The 21,760-nt window shown below is 32.0% G+C and overlaps 1 long non-coding RNA gene and 1 pseudogene across 1 annotated transcript; one reads left to right on the top strand and one right to left on the bottom strand.

Moving 5' to 3' along the window:
* Positions 1 to 748: 748 nt before the first annotated feature.
* On the bottom strand, positions 749 to 6,951 carry LOC128280517 (uncharacterized). Its single transcript, XR_008270607.1, has 2 exons — positions 6,846 to 6,951; positions 749 to 929 (listed from the first exon to the last, which is right to left on the bottom strand). It is a non-coding gene; the product is annotated as an uncharacterized LOC128280517 (long non-coding RNA).
* A 9,625-nt stretch (positions 6,952 to 16,576) lies between these two features.
* LOC128280411 (26S proteasome non-ATPase regulatory subunit 13 homolog B-like) lies at positions 16,577 to 21,341 on the top strand (annotated as a pseudogene).
* The last annotated feature ends 419 nt before the right edge of the window (positions 21,342 to 21,760 follow it).

Raw genomic sequence — 21,760 nt, forward strand, 5'->3', positions numbered from 1 at the left:
TTTCCAAAAACGGCCTCCTCACACGGCCGTGTATTTTCTGAAATTTTGGTGCAAGCTTAACTCACACGGTCAAAGAGAGTTACACAGCTTGGCAACATAGCTGTATGACCTCATTTCGAATACACACATGGTTTGGGACACTACCTAGCGACACGACCGGGTGACCCTATTTCAAGTTATGCACGGTTTGGCCAGACGACCATGTCCCTAAGCCATACGACTTTGGCTTTGTCATACGGCCGTGTGACCTTTGTTTTTAAAATTTTTAGATTTTTTTAAAACTTTAAATTTTTGTTTTAAATTAGTTCTTGTAGCACCCCAAACCCAGCCCAGAAGTTATGGCTGAATCCGGCATGCCACATCAAAAATGTTAAAAAAAAATTTCCATTCTAAGTCCAGAAAATCGTACTTGATGTTCAAAAGATTAATTCATTAAGGGTTAAAGTGAATGGAAGCTGTGCACCAGGTAGAAAACCGGAAAAGAGGTGGTGAGTCCATCGGATCGCTAATACCAAGCTCCTTCGGATCCAATCCTAGACATGCATACCGCCATTGCCACACCTTAACGTCATGGATATTTCTAGGAAACCTGTTCGATTAAGTCATTTTTAGGAAAAGTGATTAATTTTGGAAAATACTTTCATTGCGGAAGCTTTGCTTGTTGTCGTGTTATTTTGAAATCAACTGTTGTTTTTGAAAACGCGCCCTAAAGCCATCCAATTTCAACAGTTAAAATAAGTATTACCTATTTTAGTAATACATATTAAAAACCTCCAAAAATTAATAAGCGGCCTTATTACATTTAAAAGCCCAAAACCTCAAATGTAATTAAAAGGATGTCCAGTTCACCAGAAGAAAATCAAACTTTCAGAACGGGTGGCCACTCCGAATTCCCTCACAGCTCCAAGCCCACTATGGTTGGGGATTTCCTGCATGGATGAAAATAAAAGGGGTGAGTTTGGGGAAACTCAGTGTGTAAGGAAAACCCATTCAAAGTCCAAGTCAGCTCAAGCCCATTGGGCCTAATCCCATTCAGGTAAAAGTGATAATGGACCAGAGCCCTTTTCAGATTACAATAAACTAGGCCTTAGCCTCTTATTCAGATAACAGTATGGCCCATAGGCCCATTTCAAAATACATGCAACATCAGTAAACATATGCAAGCCCATTTGGGGAGACTATTCAACCCACCAACCACTACACTCCACCCGTACCAGCCATACACTCCATGTGGGGATAGCTCAACCCACCCAAATTTAACACTTCTACAGCCTAAAACCTTGCTGCTCGATTAACGAAGAATTGAGGCAAAGCCTCCAAGACGTGGACAAGCCACTTTCAGTACTTCCTTCGTCAATATCCCAATCCCATGCATCGATAATAACAACATGGCATGCGATAAATAACAACGATCAAACATGCATTTAGGTCAATTTAACCCTGGGGTATTTTTAATTTATCTCCTAGGGGTAAAGCGTAAATATTCCACTTTTAAAGGTATTTCAGTAATTTATCTATTTTAGGGTTTTTCATGCATATTCCTACCTTTCACGTACTAATGTAATCACGCATCGAGGGTTCTTACCGAATTGGGCCGTTGGCCCATCATTCCAATTTTGGCCCATTAAGCCCAAAAATATCGAGGGCACGTAAATCATGCACTTTGCAGTCCAAATTTTGCAGCTTACCAAAACATTAATCGATTTACCTCACAAGCATTCGCACTTTTCGCAAATCTACAAAATACGGTTTTGGCGTTTGGCGATTCGACTTTTGCCGATCTAGACTAAGAAACAGGTGTTAGTTACACACATTTGCTTATGACGATATCTTGTGAGATCCACACACGAACCGCCTACAATTGGATTACTAACAGGTTAATCTAACTATTCAAATACGAACTACGATTAACCCCTTACAATATTCGGCCAACCACACCTACAGATCATAGTAAGCTTATAAGAAAACAATAAGCAACTCGTTAACAAATTTTTGTCAATGTTTACCACATAATCATAATTTCACTGCAAGCTGTCTTCCTGAGCAATAGTCACTAAATCATTTATTACTGGAGCTACGAAACTCCAAATCAAGTTCCGTTAATTTTCCTTGAAAATAGACTCATATATCTTCTATACATAAAATTTTCAAAATTTTTGGTTTAGCCAATCAATACCAGATTTTTCTCAAAGTTTCCCATGTTTCACTGTTTGACTAATCTGACCACTCTTCATTACGAATCAAATTTCTCATTCTACAGAATTCAAAATGTGTTCTAGTTTATTCCATTTGAAACTAGACTCATTAAGCTTTAATTACATAATTTATGCAGCTTCTAACTCATCTCCCATAATTTATGGTGATTTTCCAAAGTCACGTTACTGCTGCTGTCCCAAGCAGATTTATTACCAAATCACTCTTTCACACCTAACTTGCATGCTTGTTATTTAAACATGTATATCACCAATCAATCATCACATATCTATGATTTTACTTAAGTATAATCTCCATTTCATCATTTTAAAGCACAACATGTTAGCCGATTTTTCCCTTTAGCATCTAAGGCACATGCATGCTCATTTGTTTGGCTCAACTTCACCTATCTTCCATTTTTCATCAAAAGAACATGAAACAACAACCATTTCCTTCATTTTAATTCATGACTAAATGCTCACAACACAACTAAAAACCAAAATATGCTTCAAGAGTTAAGGTAGAATCAAGAAGAACTCATGAACCTCAAAATAGAAGCAAGGTACCAAGAACTTACCTTCAATTTTCCTCCTCCTAATGACTGAATACTCAAGAGCTTTCTCCTCTCCTTTTTATTCTCTAACTTTCAGCTATGATGAACAAAGATGGACAAAACTTTGTTCTTTTCACCCCTTTTTCTTTTAATAAAACTTCATATTTCATCCATTTAATTCTTTAATACAAAAGACATGAAATTCTTATCATGAAACATTTACCTAACCCATTATCATGAAACATTTACCCAACCCATTATCATGGAACATTTACCTAACCTATTATCAATTTGTATCAATTTGTACCATAAATTATGGATATCAAGTGTACATTTTGTCTACAACAACATGATGGCTGGCCACTTCATGTAAAATGGGAGGTTTGTCATGCAAATCCTCCTATTTTGCACTCCTATTTATTTGGCCACTTCAATTTAGCCTATAGCATTTTCAAACATTTTCACATAGGTCCTATTTCATAATTTCACTCCCTTTTTCTTTTGGAACAAAAATTAACTAAAATTACCGGGTTTTATCTTAAGCTTGGGCCTTCTAGAGGCCCACTAACATAATTAAATATATGCCAACATTCACAGAATTCCCGAAAATTGGGGCGTTACAGTTCTTAATTGTTCTCAAACTATTTTTAGGGCCCCATAAACTCGTTTTGAGGTCCATAATAGTGATTATGCTATAAATAAAATGGGGATTCAAATGTTATTATTTAAATTAATAAATGAATGATTTAATGATGTAAATTATTTTAATAATTTCCATAATACTATATAACCTTAATCCGTAAGAAATTATGGGATTAAAATGATGAAATGTATTTGATTCGTGCAAGGAAAATGTGTTTGAGTGACCGACAAAGAGAGAAAAAAAGCAAAGAGTAAGGGGTTTTTCTTTTGAGTGAGGGATGAACCTTGAGATCAAAGGAAAATATGTTTGGCATCGTTGCTCTTATAAATATAGTTTATATGTTATTATTATCTGTCATAATAAATGCATACTATGGGATTCTTTTTTTTTTTTTGGGTTAATCACATCGGGGTCTTGAATTATGGGTCAAATTATAATTTAGTCTTCAAATTTTAGAATATTCTAATTAAGTCTTGAAGTATTAGTATTATGTCAATCAGGTCCTTTTATCAGCTTAGTCATTAATTTGGGTGTTAAATATTAGTTCAAATTTGATGCGGAGTGCGTATTTAAAATATGGATCAAATTGCAAACAAGTGTGTAGTTATTATCTGGAAAAGTTAAGGTATGAGATGTCAAAAAATAGTTCTCTTATTGTCCATACAATACATATATATGTGTTTACAATTTGATTTATGTCTTTTAAATATGGTTCACTTTAGGTCCCAATCAACATTTAACAACTAAATTGAGGACTGGGCTGACAAAAGGACTTGAATGACATAATATTGATATTTTAAAGACTTGTTAAAATGTTTTAAAGTTTAAGGACCAACATATAATACACAATAGTTTTGGGACATTTGGTGCAAATTAACCTTTTCTAAAATAAAATAAACTCTGCAAAAGTCTAAAACTTTGAAATCAAATGGAAATTTATATATAATCCGTATAAGCAGAAACTATTTGATTTTGGGGGTTATTTCATAAGAAATCCTCACATTATGACCCATATTTTGATTTTTCTTTCAAACTTAAAGATATTCTAATTAAATCCTCAAAGTATCAATATTGTGTTGATCAAGTTTTTTTTTTTTAGTGTACCCATGACATGGACCACATTTAACACATGAATTAAATTGTAAACACATATATTTATTGCATGAACGATTTGCATGTGACGTGTTAAAAAAACATAATGTCATTAAATTTATTATTATTTTTAAAATAATGCCAATCTAAACTTTCAATGAGATAAGTTTACACATGTTCAAAATTCGATTTACGCATTTAAATATGTTTCAAGTCAAATCTTAACGAGCATGGTAATTGGTAATGCTCCAGCTTACGAAATGACCAAATTAATACGATAATGATACTTTAAGGACTTAACTAAAATATTTTAAAATTTGAATACTAATTTAAAATTTGTGTCAATAAGGTGGGGATATTGTAAAGTTAAGCCTTTAAAATTAATCTAGAAGATGAATTTGAAAGGTGACTGGTATTATTTTTCAATAATATTTAAAAAGTAATATCGTACTCACTACGTTATATTATATTTGGCGTGGAATATACCATTTATGCCACCTTCGCCTGTAAATATTCTTTAATAAAATAAAAAAAGATTATATATATTTTAAAAATCATTATTAATGTATCAAAACAAATTATAATATAAGATTCTTTATTGAATTAATGCATGTAGCACCCCAAACCCGGCCCAGAAGTTATGGCCGGATCCAGCATGCCACATCAAAAACGTAAAAAAAAAAATTCCATTCTAAGTCTAGAAAATCGTACTTGATGTTCAAAAGATTAATTCATTAAGGGTTAAAGTGAATGGAAGCATGCACCAGGTAGAAAACCGGAAAAGAGGTGGTGAGTCCATCGGATCGCTAAGTACCAACCTCCTTCGGATCCAATCCTAGACATGCATACCGCCATTGCCACACCTTAACGTCATGGATATTTCTAGGAAACCGATTCGATTAAGTCATTTTAGGAAAAGTGATTAATTTTGGAAAATACTTTCATTGCGGAAGCTTTACTTGTTGTCGTGTTATTTTGAAATCAACTGTTGTTTTTGAAAACGCGCCTAAAGCTATCTAATTTCAACAGTTAAAATAAGTATTACCTATCTTAGTAATACATAATAAAACCATCAAAAATAAATAAGCGGCTTTATTACATTTAAAAGCCCAAAACCTCAAACGTAATTAAAAGATGTCTAGTTCACCGAAGAAAATCAAACTTTCGAGCGGGTGGCCACTCCGAATTCCCTCACGCTCCAAGCCCACTATGGTTGGGGATTTCTGCGTGGATGAAAATAAAAGGGTGAGTTTGGGAAACTCGATTGTGTAAGGAAAACCCATTCAAAGCCCAAGTTAGCTCAAGCCTATTGGGCCTAAGCCCATTCAGTAATAAAGTGGTACTAGGCGAGCCCTTTTCAAATTACAATAAACGGGCCTTAGCCCTTATTCAGATAATGAGATGGCCCATAGGCCCATTTCAAAATACATGCAACATCAATAACATATGCAAGCCCATTTGGGTAATAGATGGTCTTGGGCGAGCCCTTTCAGATTACAATAAACCGGGCCTTAGCCCTTATTCAGATAATAAGATGGCCCATAGGCCCATTTCAAAATACATGCAACATCAATAACATATGCAAGCCCATTTGGGTAATAGTGGTCTTGGGCGAGCCCTTTTCAGATTACATAATAACCGGGCCTTAGACCCTTATTCAGATAATAAGATGGCCCATAGGCCCATTTCAAAATACATGCAACATCGGTAAACATATGCAAGCCCATTTGGGAGACTACTCAACCCACCAACCACTACACTCCACCCGTACCAGCCATACACTCCATGTGGGATAGCTCAACCCACCCAAATTTAACACTCCACGATTTTGACCTTGCTTTTCATTATCAATAAATTGAGGCAAAGCCTCCAAGACGTGGACAAGCCACTTTCAGTACTTCCTTCGTCAATATCCCAATCCCATGCATCGATAATAACAACATGGCATGCGATAAATAACAACAATCAAACATGCATTTAGGTCAATTTAACCTAGGGGTATTTGGTAATTTATCTCCTAGGGTAAAGCGTAAATATTCCACTTTTAAAGGTATTTCAGTAATTTATCTATTTTAGGTTTTTCATGCATATTCCTACCTTTCACGTACTAACAGAATCACGCATCGAGGGTTCTTACTGAATTGGGCAGTTGGCCCATCATTCCAATTTTGGCCCATTAAGCCCAAAAATATCGAGGGCACGTAAATCATGCACTTTGCAGTCCAAATTTTGCAGCTTACCAAAACATTAATCGATTTACCTCACAAGCATTCTTTTCGCAAATCTACAAAATACCGGTTTTCGGCGTTTCGGCAGTTCGACTTTTGCCGATCTAGACTAAGAAACAGGGTGTTAGTTACACACCTGTTTGCGACGATATGCTGACGAGATCCACACACGAACCGCCTACAATTGGATTACTAACAGGTTAATCTAACTATTCAAATACGAACTACGTATTAACCCCTTACAATATTCGGCCAACCACACCTACAGATCATAGTAAGCTTATAAGAAAACAATAAGCAACTCGTTAACAAATTTTTGTCAATGTTTACCACATAATCATAATTTCACTGCAAGCTGTCTTCCTGAGCAATAGTCACTAAATCATTTATTACTGGAGCTACGAAACTCCAAATCAAGTTCCGTTAATTTTCCTTGAAAATAGACTCATATATCTTCTATACATAAAATTTTCAAAATTTTTGGTTTAGCCAATCAATACCAGATTTTTCTCAAAGCTTCGCATGTTTCACTGTTTGACTAATCTGACCACTCTTCATTACGAATCAAATTTCTCATTGTACAGAATTCAAAATATGTTCTTGTTTATTTCATTAGAAACTAGACTCAATAAGCTTTAATTACATAATTTATTCAGCTTCTAATTCATCTCCCACAATTTATGGTGATTTTCCAAAGTCACGTTACTGCTGCTGTCCCAAGCAGATTTATTACCAAATCACTCTTTCACACCTAACTTGCATGCATGTTATTTAAACATGTATATCACCAATCAATCATCACATATCTATGATTTTACTTAAGTATAATCTCCATTTCATCATTTTAAAGCACAACATGTTAGCTGATTTTTCCTTTAACATCTAAGGCACATGCATGCTCATTTGTTTGGCTCAACTTCACATATCTTCTATTTTTCATCAAAAGAACATGAAACAACAACCATTTCCTTCATTTTAATTCATGACCAAATGCTCACAACACAACTAAAAATCAAAATATACTTCAAGAGTTAAGGTAGAATCAAGAAGAACTCATGAACCTCAAAATAGAAGCAAGGTACCAAGAACTTACCTTCAATTTTCCTCCTCCTAATGACCAAATACTCAAGAGCTTTCTCCTCTCTTTCTCTTCTCTAACTTTCAGCTATGATGAACAAAGATGGACAAAACTTTGTTCTTTTCACCCTTTTCTTTTAATAAAACTTCATATTTCATCCATTTAATTCTTTAATACAAAAGACATGAAATTCTTATCATGAAACATTTACCTAAACCATTATCATGAAACATTTACCTAACCCATTATCATGGAATATTTACCTAATCCATTATCATGGAACATTTACCTAACCCATTATCAATTTGTATCAATTTGTACCATAAATTATGGATATCAAGTACTCATATTGTCTACAACAACATGATGGCTAGCCACTTCATGTAAAATGGGAGGTTTGTTATGCCAATCCTCCTATTTTGCACTCCTATTTATTTGGCCACTTCAATTTAGCCTATAGCATTTTCAAACATTTTCACATAAGTCCTATTTCATAATTTCACTCCCTTTTCTTATGGAACAAAAATTAACTAAAATTACGGGTTCTATCTTAAGCTTGGGCTTTTAGAGGCCCACTAACATAATTAAACCTATGCCAACATTCATAGGATTCCGAAAATTGGGGCGTTACAATGCATGAATCAAGTGCCATTTATTCTATTATAAAATATTTGTCACATGATCGGTAAACGATTTCTAAATCCTCTATTATTGTTATTATTATTATTATTATTATTTGGTTAAGGAAATTATAGTTCAAATAAAATAAATTATTAATATTCGAATCTTAAATAAATTGAATTCTATTATTAATAGAAAAATTAGTATTTGGATGAACAAAATTCCAATTTTATTAAATTTTTTTATATAAATATGGAAAATTTATTAAACTTAAATCAAGTTCTAATTTTAAAGAATAAACAAATAAATAATTTTCAAAGATGGAAAAATGATTTCGTGTAATGTTAAAAAGTTCACATTTTTGCCAATTCTTTTTTATCTTTAATAAATTCCGTGCATGTCATTAATGTGACAAGTTTTCACGTTTTCTTGTATTTTATTTTAGTATATATATATATATATATTATGTCAAATTAATTTTGAGATCTTCAATTTATCAAATTTAAAATTATTATTATAATCAAATATGTTAATCACAATATTCTGTCTGTTATGAATATTTTATTAAGTGGATGTCCATTAATATTAAAGTAAGTTTTGATGTACTTTAAATTCTAATAGTAATTAGAAGTAGATATTTACTTCATTTATACTTCTTATGCCTATAAATAGACTTTAGAGAAGTATTGTAAATATTCTCATTGATCAATAAAATACGCTATTTCTTTGCTCTCCCATTCTTTTTGTTCTTTACTTTTTATCTTTTTATTTTATAACACGTTAGGAGTACGATTCTCTTTTATTTTATAATATAGTCACTCCAAATCTACTACTCAAGTTGTTGTCGATTGCATTTTAGAGCTATTGCAATTTCAGTCTTTGATTGAGACCTGCGCACTAGGGGTACTCATTATCCATAGAAATTTATATAATCCTTATGTGGGTGATGACAATGATGTTAAAGATCTTAAGGTATATTTATTATGATTTATTTATTATATCATGTTTATTATAATTGGAGATTAGTCATGACAACATAAATAAATATATAGATTTTGATTTGAAATCCACTCATGTTTGCGATAATGATTATAAAATGAAGAATCTACTGGGATGTTTATAAGTTCGTCCTAGTAAATCTATTGCATTCCCCAAAATGAACGCAAGTATAAAAGAAAATAAAACCAATATTATTTTAATATTTGGTAGTACAAAATTAGTCAAAAGCTCTAGAAGAGCTAATATAATAATATATTGTGATGGTTAATCCATTGGTTTTAAAAGATATTAATAATGGATCTCATATTGAGATTGTGAATGAGGAAAATATTATATTTCATATAAATCAAAAGAGGATCAAATTATTGATTACTCTTATTATTAAATTGAATTGATTATGACTATCTTTATGATCTTCTTTTCTCATCATTCACATTAAGGGGTTGAAAGAAAATATTTAGAATAAGTTCTCAATTAAAATTACGTGGAAAAATACTACTGATGAGAACTTGTAAGAGAGAAAACTTATGTATGAAAAGTTATGGTTATGTACCTATTGTACACCTGGAAAATAAGATCCACTCTTAAAGTTTGCTATTAATATATATATTTTTTGGATATTTAAAGAATTTGACATATTTCCTGAAGCAAATATTGCATATAATTGTTTAGAAATTATATTTATTTTGTTGACTTAATGACATCATAGAATTTACATTGATTTAGACATTTTCAGTAGTAAATGTCACAATAGTACTTATATGTGGATACAAAGTAAAAGGAATGACAGTAAAAGTATCAATTTGACACAATTTATATTGACATTATTAGTACAATTGAAATGCATGTTAAAGTAAACTAGAAGTTTACTGATACAAATGCATTTACTACTTGGCATGACTAGTTAGACCATCCTGGATCATATGATGCGAAAATTAATTGAGAATTTATATAGACATTTATTAAAAAAATTAGAAGATTCTTTAAATTAAAGAATTCTCATTCGTTTCTTGTTCTCAATGAAAATTGATTCTTAGAAACTCACTAGCTAAAGTTGAGATTTAATGTCTTGCATTTCTGAAATGAATATGGGTCCATTCATCCACCATGTGGATGATTTTGATATTTTATGATTCCTGTTAGATGCATCTACAAAATAATCACATATGTGTTATCAAATTGTAACTTGTCGTTTGTAAGATTGTTTGTTTAAATAATTAATTTCAAATCATGCAATTAAGAGAATTCATCTTACTAATACTGATGAGTTTATATCACAGTCTTTTGTTGATTGAGTTTGAAAAACTTTTGTAAAAGTTTGTTATTTATTCGCATAATGGTTTAGATAAATTATTGATTGAACGCCTCTGATTAATATCTAAATCATTACTTATGAGAACTAAACTTCCTATTTCAACATGAGATTATGTTTATTTACATGTTGTATGCATCAAGCCAATAAGTTATAAATACTCCCCGTTACAATTGGTTTTTAGTCAAGAGCTAAATATTTCTCATCTTTGAATTTTGGTATGTGTGTATATGTTCCAATTACTCCACCACAACGCATAAAGATGAGTGAATCCTCAAACAAAGTTGAAAATATATATTAATTACAAGTTTCCTTGTATTATTATATGTTTTAAATGTATTGGAGATTCAATTTTGACATGATTTGTGATTACTATTTTGATTCTATAGTTTTTCTAACATTAGGGGGAAAGAAATAATAGCTTGTAATGAGTTGGGGAGGGGAGGAGTAATTTGAACCAGAAGTTCAACAAGGATAACTCATTACAAGTTCCAAATATGAAAATTCTGATAAAAGAAAATAATGAATCTAGATGGTCATATAGTGAAGGCGGATGCTCCAGAAGAGACCCAAGGCATAACTAATAAGTAAAACTCCAGAAGACATTTAGGTACCTAAAACTGAAGATTAAAATAGTAAAAATAAGAGATCTCGATAAGTTATGTTAATTCGAGAAAATGTGAAGTCGATAACAAAAATGGTCGAAAATGGTTTTGCATGCAATATTATTGTTGAAATAATGAAATAAAAGAATAATCTTGAATAAATTGGTAACACCTCTGACAAGCATTGGTTCAAAAAAATATGCCAAATTATGGCTTCAAACACAAACATATATTTATATACTCAAACCAACCTTATACTTATAACCTCATTTACAATCCATTTACAAAATAATTATTAACTAAGACACCCTAGGTACATGCCATCATAAAAGGTAAACATCACCACATTTGATGTCGGGATCGTTGTTTGATGCTGAGTCGGCGATCAAAAGAGAAGTACCTAACCTGCACACGGAAAGCAAAACCGTACGCTGAGTAAAACTCAATGATATTTCTATAATCTGAACATTTAAAGACATAAAGGTACATGAATGCTCAATTTGAATTGTATAATCATATTACTATCTAACAAGCAATTGTAATTTATCACCATCTTAATTTCATGCATAATACCACATTATCTCATGATTTGCTCAACTTCACAAATATTCTTCCATTAGTTGGTTTAACATATAACTCAATTAATATCACTTGCTATAAAAATAGCTTTTCATAGATCATTCAACATTTCATTTTAACAATGCCATAAACCAACTATATTCAATCCATGAGTACATTACTCATATATCTCATTTATGATCACAACATTTTCACCTTTCATATATCAATCCACTTTTTCATTTCGAATTCACATATTTTGCCATTTCAATATTGATCATAGAATATTATTATTTAATTACCCCTATTAACACGACTCGGACTTGGATGGATACACAGATCCAACCAACAAACCAGTTTGATACACAGTGCCTCATCGGATAAATCCAAAGTAATAATTGTGCCCAGCGCTATATAAATTGACACTCAATGTCTCATCAGTTAAACTGAAGCAAATTGGGTGCCTGATTGAGTATAAGTCGAAGAAATCCCTAAACTCTTCCTATACTATGGCATGCCATCTATATCCGACTCAGCCCGATACAGTTAATAGGGTTTCATTTCATTTTTCAAATACAACCAATATCCAATTCTCATATTTGCACATTATCACATTTACACATATATTCAGTTCAATTCTAATAATCAATATATTCATAATGCATATACCAATTCAATCCATTTCAATCAACTATAATTTCAACTCACTATCAAAGTGTCAAAATACTCACCTCAACCACTTATCATATGCATTAAATCGAAATACAACAATTAACAACTAGATTCGGATTTATAGAAATACAAATCGTGGATTCTAAACTATTCGACGTCAATTTTATCCCTCCCATTTTAAGTCAAGGATTCTGGTACGACGTTAGCTATGGAATTAAAACAACATCAATACAACACAATTCAATTTCACATGGAATATTTCCATTTTTACTTAATATTTGTTTAAATCCCAATTTAGCCCTTAAATCAGGACTAATTTTTATTCTTCACCATTAACTCTAAATTTTCATACTCACTTCACTTTAAACTAAATTTAACTCCCTATTTTCAATTATACCCTTAAATTTAAAATTTGTTCTACAATTTAATCCTTTTTCATTTCTAACTTAAAAATCTATCAATTAAATCACTAATACTAAAACTATTCAACAACAACAATATCTAAAATCTTAATCAATGTTAAAATTTCGACATGGGTCAGATAGTTCTAAACACTAAGATTCCAAAAATATAAAAATTACAAGAAAAGAGACTAAATCGACTAACCAATTTTGAATTTGAACCTAAAAGTCCTTAAGTTTGCCGCAAATTCTTCTCCCCTTTCTTTCTTTTTCTTTTCTTTAATTTGCATGGAATGTTTCATATCATTCCATTTATTTTATTTTATTACTTTCTAATATCATTACTATTATATTATAAACATATATACATACATTAAATATTTAAGTTATTAAATATTATAACATGTATATAATATATATTCCTAATGCCGTCCACCACAGCAACAAGGTAAATGTATATTTATCATTTTAGTTCCTCTATTAATTTTAATCTATAAGTATATTTTAATACTTATGCAATTTAATCCTTACACTTAAACAACTTATAAATGCAAATTCACTTAACCAAAGTCAAATTAATTACACAGCTAACTTCATAAATATTTTTAATAAATATTTACGAGTCCGATTTACGAGAACGGAGTCCCAGGAATGCACTTCCCGACACCCTTGACTATAGGGTCTTTACTAAATATTTTGAGAAATATAGATATGAAATAGATTGTTCAAAATAGAAAGACACACCTCAAATACAATTAAATTTGTGGAGTTTTTGGACGAGTAGTCCAAATACCTAAAGGTATAAAGCCAGAGAGGGTACAAATAAAGTAGTTTTGCAAAAGTGGAATAAAAATATGAAATTTTTCGCTAAGCAATGACATTGATTATGAAAAGATATAATATTCTTTTGTGGTGGATGCAATAACTTTTAGATATATTATTAAGCTGACAATTCATAAAAGATTTAACATGTGTCTAATGGTTGTTGTTACAACCTTTTATGAATCACTATATATTAAAGTTTATATTAAAATTCTTGAAGGATTTAGAATGCTAGAAGCATATTAAAATTCTCAAGAAACTGTTCATTTATATGAATTGAACTAATTTGAATATATGTGGTAAATTTGACATAGTGAATAGTAGTTCAAGGAGAATTATAAAATGATCCAAAATACTTTTTTTTTTGTAGAAGAATCATGATTAAAGTTTTCTATGATTATTGTTGAAACTCTTGAAGAGATCAAAATATATTTCCCCCAAATTTTCCCTCACTCATAACTTTCAAAAGAATGGTAATATAAATGCTTTGCAAATACATTCAAATAGTCATTTGAAAAACTGGTATTCAAGATTGAATACGTAGAATACGAGAAAGTATGTGATATTTTCATGAGGTGCATTGTACTCTTTTTCCCTTAACCGATGTTTTGTCTCATTGGGTTTTCCTAGTAAGGTTTTTTAATGAGATAGCATATTATGCGTATTATAGATATGTATACTCTTTTTCCTTCATTAGGAACTTTTTCATAGGGTTTTTATCTTAGTAAGGTTTTAATGAGACACATTATCTACCAATGGGCATCCAAAATAAATAATTATATTTATCCAATATAAAAATAAATTGATGTATTTATTTCTTTAAATGTGTATGATTAAATCAAAATTAAAGTTTCAAGTATACATTTGAACCATAACTAGAGTTTCACATGTATAATTGCACCAAATCAAAGTTCATGTATACAATTACATATTAAATTAAAATTCAAGTAGAATTTTAAAATTTATATATATATATATATATATATATATATATAAAAGAAGTTAAGCAGCCCTTGTGGTAATTGGATTTAAAAAATTTAAGCAGTCTTACTGACGATGATGATGTTCAGACAGCCTTACATATAAATGGTATTTTTATTTAAAAGTTTGGTATAACATAATAAATATTAGTTGTATTGCGTGAGATTATTCTTCTAGGTTGTCCAAATCATATAAATTCATACAATGCTATTTATAGTAGTTTTATTATGAATCTATAATAAAATTTAAAATTTTAAGATTAAAAACTATAATATATTACTAGAAGTTTTAGAAATCACGTATTTAGAACACAAACATATATTTAAAAATAACATATAATAAATAATGAAACTTATGATTTGAAACTAATTAAGAATAACAAATAAAATATGTACGATATTACAATGAATTAAATTAAATTAAATTGTGAGTAAAATAAAATTTAAACACATAACTACATCAGATTAAGAATACTAAATGTGTCATCAATCTTGAGTTAGTGTCGAGTTAACTTATGACACTAACTCAATCAACAACATTATTAATATATACAATTGATGAAAGTAATAAATTGTGCATATTAAACATAATATTAAAATATTATAAATGTTATTAAATATTATGAAAATAATATTAAAATATTATAAAAATTTAGAAAGGATTGAAAAGTTATTAAAAATTAAAAAATATAAAATATATATATAGAAATTTATATAAAATATTGAATTTATGAAACTTATAACAATTATAATAAAATTAATATTTTTAAAATAAAATTTATTCAACAATATTAAAAGCTATAAAGAATATAAAAATTAGGAAATTTTGTTATTATGCATGCCTGGAGTCGTTGGTTTTGGTAATAAGGAAATGGGAAAATTTTAAGGCTCCGTTTGTTTGGTTGTAAAATATTTTCCGGAAAATGTTTTTAGCCTTTTCCAGAGTTTGTTCAGCTGGAAATATTTTCCCAAAGTAAAACCAATTACAAAAAGGGGAAAAGAAGCCCCTTAATTTTGGAAAATGTCTTACCCTTTGTAATTCGGTAAGACATTTTCAGGAAAATTAGAAGCCAACACCGATCTTCTCTTTTCCCTTCCCCTTCCCCTTCTCCCATCCTTGACTCCTGATCTTCTGCTTGCCGTCAACCAACACCAATTCTCAAAACCAGACACCGGCGTTCGTCAAACCTTTTCTTTCTTCAACTTTTCCTCCAACATTTTTGTTACAATCCCATCAATCCAACACACTACCTTTTCTCTTCTTCTTTTTTTTCTCACTTGCTCTTTTAATCGATGTTGATTACTTAAGTCTTCTGTTAGATCCATTTTCTCTTTTCTTTAACTATCTATTCTGTTTTTGCAACTAGTTGTATCTTGAATTATGATCTGTTAGAATTAATTTCATATTGAATCTCTTTTTGTTGTTCAAATTCTATTGCAAAGATTGGGAAAAAAAAAGAGGTACTTCTTCTGTTTTTTATGTAGTTTTAAATTAGTCTAGTTAAATAGCTTCGGATCAAGTAAATGAGTGATCTTATTAAAAGAAAATGGATTCTGATCATCAACAGCTCAAAAGTATGGAAATCGAATTTGATAATGAAGGCTAGATTTTTCAGTTAGGGTTTGTTAAGAACAAGTGTTTTTGTTTTAATGCTTTGGTTTTGAATCTTTAGATTTTGAATGGATATTGCTTTGTTGCGGTAACTGGAATTTGTTATCAAGGCTATGGAAATGAATGGGTTCACTTTAAATTTTAATATATATGGAGTTATGATTCGGCTGTTTAAAGTAAAGGAAAAGCAGAGAGAACTTGCTGAAAATGCAAATGAGGGAGCTGTTACCAAAAAGCAAAGTCCATGAGAGTTGCGTTTGCACAAAGGTTGCTTCATATTTAATGGATTGATTTGTTTTAATTTCTTTAGTTCTATGATAAAGATCCATTATTTTTTATGATTTGGTGCTTTTGGTGTGTCATTGCTAATTTTCTTTAGCTTTGCTAATCTATTCAACTGTATGTTGTTCTAGCACTGAATCGATTGGCTTCATTTCGTTTAATTTTATTTGAACTCTTTTGATATAGGATTTGGCATTTGATCTGCCCCTTTCTGCTCTTTTGGGAGATAACATCTACAACTTTGGAGAACTCCTTGCTCATCCAATTGTAAGCACATATTTATAAGTTTCTTAAAATTCACTATATATTGCAACTAGTCCAATTATTATGGAGATGATCGATGCAGTCTCGATTAGGAAAATGTGCTTTTAATTGCACAAAGATAAGGTTCATAGGCCTCGTTTATGATACTTATGTTAATGTATGTGGAGGTTTAATGACTGAAAAATGCCTGTTATTCAGAGCCTCTTTTCGTTTTGCATTTCTTTTCATGCTATTGCAATTACATGAATACATTCTTATTTTTCATTGTGTTGGATTGATTTAAAAGGGAGTTTGTGTGTTGTAGTTATTTTTTCTTTTTCTTTTTCTTTTTTTCCCCTCTGAATTTCTTTGCTTTGATGTTTTTATTTTGTTATGTTTGAGATGATGACTGTTAGCATCATTTATAGATAAAGAGTCTTCTGGGGACCAAGGTAGAGTGGCTTTATTATATCCTCCAATCCTTCAACTCTGGGAATTTGGTTCGCTATGAAGAATTGTGTCGCACGCACAATGCTATACTGAGTGCTCAACCAGCCTTGGTTGAGAATGAGAAGAAGCTCTTGGAAAAAAATAATATTCTATGCTTAGTGGAGATTATCTTCAGGTGTGTATTGTTTTAGTGTACCCCAAGGGATCAGGTCAAAGTTCCTGATAATTGTATGTGGTTAAAAACTAAAGTACAATATGTTTCAATACAGCTGCCCATCTGATGTAACACCCCTTACCCGTACCCGAGATCGGGACAAGGTACGAGGCGTTACCAAACACATACTCAGATTTTTTAGAAGATACGGATTATAAAATTTCGTTCTAATTTAAAATCGATCAAACAACATCATAGTGTCTCGATTATGGACCTACGAGGCCCAAAACATACATTAAAAGTGACCCAGGGCCAAACCGAGAACTATAGAAAACTTTAGAAAAATTACTAGGGCTATGCCTTACTCGCCCGTGTGGAGGCAAAGCACACGCCCGAGTGCTTAGGGACACACCCATGTGTCCCACCTGTATTGAATTATTTGGATTTATTTTCCATTTTGAACCTATAGGGGTTTTCACACGGCTAAGCACACGCCTGTGTCCCTAGCCTGTGTCCCTCACACGGCCTAGACACACCCGTGTCGTTTCCTGTGTCCAAAAACCCAGACATTCTGTTTATGATGTCATCATTCTTTTTTAGGCACACGGCCAAGGCACAAGCCCGTGTGCTAGGCCGTGTCCCCCACACGGTTGAGACACACGGCCGTGTCCCTACCCCTGTGTTTACTACCATACAAACTGACCTAAATTTTTAGGTGCAGGGGACACACGGCCAGCCAATACGCCTATAGGGCTGCCCGTGTGTCACACATGGCCTAAACACGTGCCAGTGTGTCTACCCGTGTAGACCTTTTTGGGGCTATTTTCCAAGCCTTTGGTCACCCTCTATCATCCATACACACTTAAAGACCTCAAGGGTATTTAACATGGCCTAATCATACTCTTAAACAACCTTAGCATAACCCAATTGCATGTCAACCTCATCTCATTGGTTTAGTACATGCTAAATAATCCATTTCATATTAGGGTTTAACATATCACATTTTACTTTTTACACTGAGGCCATATTATAACCATATAGCATTATATGCTATGTCCACTTTCAAATTATTAGGTTCCTTTTCAATTATCCAGTCATGGTAAACCTCATCATCATATCTCATGAAACATTTAAACATAGACATGCATCATTGGTAGGTTTACTACCTACATCAATATGAGCCATATCTCATGGCAATATACAAAAGAATAAGTATACCATTTAGGCCATTACATTGGCTAGCCAAATGACACATATAACAAGATAACTAAAAGTCTTATACATGCCATTAAACAAAATGAAAGTATTTATACACCAAAATAGAACAAGTCGATAGTGTGTTGATTCACCGACCGTCTTCCAATCTTCACGAGTCCATGAGCTCTATAAGACAGGGAAAAGAAAAGAGGGTAAGCATTTATATGCTTAGTAAGTCTGGATAATTGGAAAGTAAACTTACCGGTTAATTAGCATACAACCATATTTAGGCAATAATTCCATCAAGCATGAAATAGTTTCCCTATCACATGCACTCAATTTTCAAGATAGTTTCATAATAATACATCATGTCATTAATCTTAGATGAGCTCATCAACTCAATATTTCCATCTCTATTTCTCATGTTAATCCCGTTGAATTTATCGAAAATCTCAATGGATAGGCCGAATTACCATCAAGTCACACAAGTGATCATTTCAAGTACGCACTCCCATAAACCATATATCTTACGGCAGGATTACCAGTCCAGGCTAAATCCCCGGTAATAATAACCTATAGAGCAATGTTGGCATTACCAGTCCTGGCTAAATCCCCTTAATGACAATTTCTCTCATAAACTAGGATCTGAATTGCCAGTCCAGGCTAAATTCAGTCCTCAATCGGATTACCCATCTGGGCTAAATCTTTAATGCATCTATATTCTTCAGAAGGCTCGATCACTCAAGGAACACCTATCTGGGCTAGATCCTTTCTATTTTGAGATCATCGGATTACCCGTCCGGGCTAATTCCTTTTCTGCAACACATGCAGGATCTCCTGTCACGTAAGCCATAATTTATCCATTAGATTTCCCTTTCTATTTCAACCAGGACATTTATCGTCTTTCATTTACACTAGCACATTTCATAGATTATCATGCAATGAATATCTAAATTTTCATATATTCAAGAACATACATATTTAAGTATATTAAGAGTTTACTTCGGGTTATACGAACTTACTTGGTAATTGCTTCGGTTTTGTATTTCAGTTATTCCGAAACCTTTCGTTTTCCAGGGTCGACCTCTGGAATTGGTTACTCGGGGTCTATATCAATAAAATTTGACTATTAATACATCACATTTTTCATTTTAGGATTTAAAACTCACCCCCGGCAAAATGACCAATTTGCCCCTAACCTTTCACACTTTTGCAATTTAGTCCTAAGGCTCGTATAATGAAATGCAAGAAATTTCTAAGTTACCCAAGCCTAGCCGAATATTTTTCTTGCCTATAGCAGCCCATAGCAGCCCAAATTTTCTTTCATTTCACATTTTTCTATCCATTTTCACAACTTTTACAAAATGGTCCCTTAAGCCATTTCCATGAAAAACTACTTAGTAAAAATTGTTTACCATCCTTTAAACTCTCATATTCCTCCATAAATCATCAAAATGCAAACATCTCATGCATGGGTAAATTTTTGAACATGAACCCTAGCTTGAAATATGGGTAGAAATAGAGAGAGCATGTTACGAGGATCTAAAAATACGAAGAACGTAAAAAACGGGGCTAGGGAGCACTTACAATCGAGCTTGAAAATGTTGAAAACCCTAGCTATGGAGACCCTTAGAATTTCAGCAGCATGGATAAGAAAATGAGCTTATTTTAGCTTGGTTTTTCCCTTTTTATTTAGTTTATTACCAAATGACCAAAATGCCTTACTAAACTTCCAAAATTTTCCATGCATGCCCATTTTTGTCCAAAAACTTAGAAATTGGGAAAATTACTCTTTAATGACCTCTAATTAAAAATCCATAGCAATTTCATACTAATTTCTTCTAGAATTCAAGTTTTTCAATTTTTTTAATTTGGTCCCTAATTTCCAATTAGATACCTTACACATTGAATTTCTTTATGAAACTTTAACACATGCTTATTTTCATATCCTATACCTCATAATGATCATAATTTAATTATTTTAACATCGGATTGGTGGTCCCGAAACCACTATTCCGACTAAGCCCTAATTCAGAATGTTACATCTGATGATCGAACTATTCCTTTAAAAGTTATTGCTGAGAGAACGAAATTGTGTCAATTGAGAATGTTGAGTATCTTCTCATGAAGAGCCTGTTTGTAAGTTAAAATATTCATAATATTGTTGTTATCTTTATTTTTACACGTATTCATTTTCCTTTATCTTCAGTTTTTTCATGACACCTTAATAGGGAGTGCAAACTATAAGGGGCCATGAATAAATTTTGGATATAAGCCAAGGAAAATACAAATTATTATGAATAGTGAACATTTGTGGAAGACTAAGTCTGAATTTTTCATATGACGATGCACCATTGTATACATTTGACCCGAGGCCTGCATGTAGCAACTAGCTATACTTCAGAGGGTTCAAAATTCTAAAGATAACTTGTATAACCTTTTTGCGAATAATGACTGCAGGTTCGTCTGATTGAGGGCATAATTGATCAAGTTGAGGGAACAATTCATGTCTCTTGGGTGCAGCCAAGAGTTTTGGGGATTCCACAAATCAAATCCTTGCGTGACCAGTTGGATAATGGGATGGGCAAAGTACATAACGCTTGGTTAACAGTTGAGGCTGAAACACCTGATCTTGTTACATCATGAATGTTTTTCTTCAGTTCCTTTCTGCCATTGTAACAATTCCCTTATTTGAAAAGGGCAAGAAAAAGGGAAAGTAAAATGATGAGCAATGAGGATAGAGATAAACGTTAGTCATTTGCGGGTAGAGCCATCTTTGTATGATTCCTTTAGTAGGTATTGCTTGATCCTTAAATCTTTGTTTTGAAAGGAGTGGCTCATGTACTAGACTTTTCACTTTTTGGCATTTTTTGGATCTACAATGGCACTGGAATGCCTGAGGATACAATTAAAACTACAAACATCATCCTTATCTTTCATTTTGTATTGGGATTTTTCATTAGATACAATCAGAGATGATCCACTTTTATGTGGATGAAAATGCATTTTCATTTCAGATTAGATATTTTTGTGTATGATCTATATATTGTTTGGCTTCAATACGT

Source organism: Gossypium arboreum, chromosome 9, assembly GCF_025698485.1.
Source record: "Gossypium arboreum isolate Shixiya-1 chromosome 9, ASM2569848v2, whole genome shotgun sequence".
Taxonomy (NCBI): domain Eukaryota; kingdom Viridiplantae; phylum Streptophyta; class Magnoliopsida; order Malvales; family Malvaceae; genus Gossypium; species Gossypium arboreum.